The sequence below is a fragment of the Chrysochloris asiatica genome, unplaced genomic scaffold, assembly GCF_000296735.1.
Source record: "Chrysochloris asiatica unplaced genomic scaffold, ChrAsi1.0 scaffold00042, whole genome shotgun sequence".
Lineage (NCBI taxonomy): Eukaryota > Metazoa > Chordata > Mammalia > Afrosoricida > Chrysochloridae > Chrysochloris > Chrysochloris asiatica.
In genome coordinates, this window is record NW_006408560.1 from 20,541,035 (window position 1) to 20,544,141 (window position 3,107).

The 3,107-nt window shown below is 38.8% G+C and overlaps 1 pseudogene; it reads left to right on the top strand.

Moving 5' to 3' along the window:
- The first annotated feature begins 1,618 nt into the window (after positions 1–1,618).
- The window catches only part of LOC102834665, a 7,896-nt pseudogene continuing 6,407 nt past the window's right edge, over positions 1,619–3,107 (top strand).

Below are 3,107 nucleotides of genomic sequence, written 5' to 3' on the forward strand. Positions count from 1 at the left end.
AGCATTCTGTCTGTACTTCTTCCAACACAGATTTGTTCTTCTGACAGTCCATGATACATTAATATTCTTCTCCAACACCATAACTCCAATGCATCAATTCTTCTACAGTCTTCCTTATTCACTGTCCAAATTTAACATACATATGAAGCTATTAAGAATACCATAGCTTGGGGCAAGCCCATTTAGTCTTTAAACTGACATCTTTGCTTTTGAACACTTTAAAGAGTGCAGCAGATTGCTTGATGCAATACATGTTTTGAATGCTGTTACCATGAACATTGATAGTGAATCTAAGCAAAAATGAAGTCTTTGACAACTTCAATCTTTTTTCCATTTATTATAATGTTATTTATTGGTCCTGGAACATATCCCAACTGAATTTAAAAATCATCTCAAGAACGGATTTGATACATTAGACACCAGTGAACAATGATCAGGGACTTTGTGAGATAACATCAAGAATATCATACATAAAGAAAGAATATGGTCATTAAGAAGACAAGAAAGAAGGAAAAGACCAAAATGGATACCAGAAGAAATTCTGAAACTTGTTTTCTCCAGTATAGATATCCTAAAGCAAATAGACAAAATGAGAAAGTAAAACAGCTGAGCAAAAAATTTCAAAGGGCAGCTTGAGAAGACAAAGTCAAATATTATAATGAAATGTGTGAAAACCTGGAGTTAGAAAATCAAAAGGGAAGAACATGTTCAGCATTTCTCAAACTGGAAAAACTGAAGACAAATTCAAGCCTTGACTTGTAATATTGAAAGATTCTGTGGGCAAAATAATGAATTATGTGCAAAGTATCAAAAGAAGATGGAAGGAATGTACAGAATCACTGTACCAAAAAAAAGAAATGGACACTGTTCAACCATTTCAAGAGCTAGTATATGATCAAGAGCTCATGGTACTGAAAGAAGTCCAAGGTACATTAGCTGAATGCTTTCACAAAGAACAAGGATCTGGGAATTGATGGAATACAAATTGAAATCTTTCAACAAACTGAGTCAGAACTGGAGGCACCCACTCATCTTTGCCAAGAAATTTGGAAGACAACTGATTAGGAGAGACCCATATTTGTGCCCATTCCAAAGAGGGGTTACCTAGTAGAATGCAGAAATCATTGAGTAATATCATTAATATCACATGCTAAAGATCATTTAAAAATGGTTACAACCATACATTGACAGAGAACTGCTAGAGGTTTAAGCCAGATTCAGATGAGGATGTGTGTGTGGGAAAAAAATTATTATAATCCTATTTATTGTATTTGGGTAACCTTTCTTTTTCTTTAAGTATTTCTTGAAGTGAGTAAAGACTTTATGATCACTCTCCTTTTCTTTAACTACTTCCTAAAGTGAGTAAAGACTTTATGATCATTCTCTTTTTCTTTGACTAAGTGAGTAAAGATCTTATTATCTCTCTCTTTTTCCTTTCTTAAAATAGGAATGCATGCCTTAGAAATTTGAACTAGCCAACAGTATAAGGGAAAAGATTGTGTGGTCAAAGCCCTAGCCAATGGAGTGAGACACAGCCTTGATACTAGCGTCAGGGATTAAGAACCTGAGCGGACTGCCCACTCAGTGTGCTTGCTGGCCTGTTCCTGTATGTACGGCTATGTGCGCGTACCCTCTTGCAGAAGTAAATTTTGCTTTCCAAGGTAATTTAGTCTCACCGAGTGTCTTTTAAGTGACATTGGAATTCATTTCTAACAATTTGGGGGCCTGTGTGGGATTTCCCATTCCTTTGGGAAGCAGCTTTAGCCTTCTCCTCTGAGGGAGATGTGTCCTGTTGTCTAGTTGCGGCAGCCTTCAGATTTCAGATCTGCTGAAATCTCCCAAGGAAGTGAACAAATCCGGACTCTTGCCAAAGTGGGAAAAAGGCCTACTCAAGCACCACGTGGCAACCAGGTAAGTTCATGCATGGACCAAAGGTAAGGAAAAACCGCAGGGGCGAATAGTACTTCCTTTGGTGGTTGGGACATCCTGGAGGTTGTGTGTGTATGAATGAGATTTGCCCTGGACACTAAGCGAGTGTGGAGTTCTGATCCATGGTTCAGTGACCACCTCATGCAGCTTAAGGTGGTGTCAACTCAAGGACTTGATCCGAGTTGGGGTGTATAGCGACATGCCAATTGCTAAGAGGGGTTCAACATTCCCATAAGGAAAGCGGCCAGAGACAGATGAAGCAAAAATAAAAGAGTAAGAAACCTCCAAGTATAGAAAGGGACATTGAGCCTCTTTGTAAGAAGACACAGCCAGGTAGCTGGGATGGGAAATAATACCAGTAAAAGAATCTCTAGAGAAAATGAAACCAAGGACAAAATTCCCCCAATTGTCTATTAGGATTAATGCTAAGGTATTAGAATAATAGTGCACGAAATGGTAAGACATTGCTGGTTCTTTTGGACACAGGAACCAATTTTTAAACTGTCTTTTGGCCTGAATTTGACTCAGACAAGGACTGGGTCTGTCAATTTTTAATTCAATATGTCAATAACAAAAGTCTTATTCCTCAGGAGGAAATAGATTATGCCCTATGCTGGAGATGGGGTCCTGTTGTCCTATTTGCACTTAAGACAAGGGATAACAAGATGAAGAAGGAAAAACTTTCTTCCCCTTGGAGCCCCCTTTTCTCTCTACCCCTGCCTTACAATCCTGCTCTTCCTCCTACCCCCCAGACTCACAACCCTGAGCTTTCCTCTTGGAAAAGTCCCCTTAGGAAGTCGAGAAATTGGGATTCTTCAGTGTACCCCTAACTGGTTCAGGGGACCAAAAAAAAAAAAAAAACAACAGGCAAATGAGAAACTACTCCAGCTTAGACCCAAAAGATCCTTTGGGCCAGGGAGTGTTAAAGCTCTGTTTTGTCACTAATACTTGGCATAATAGCTGTAAAAGGACACAAAAAAATAGAAAACTGGAAGAACTGTTAAAGGAAACCGAAAAGTTATATGTAAAATGGGATAAAGAAAAACAGAAACAGAAAGCCGAAACTATGTTGTGTACCTTAGGGCAAGGAGCTCTAGTAGCATAATGGTTATGAACTGGGCTACAAACCTCAAGGTCACCAGTTTGAAACTACCAGCAGTTCCGCAGGAAAAAGATAA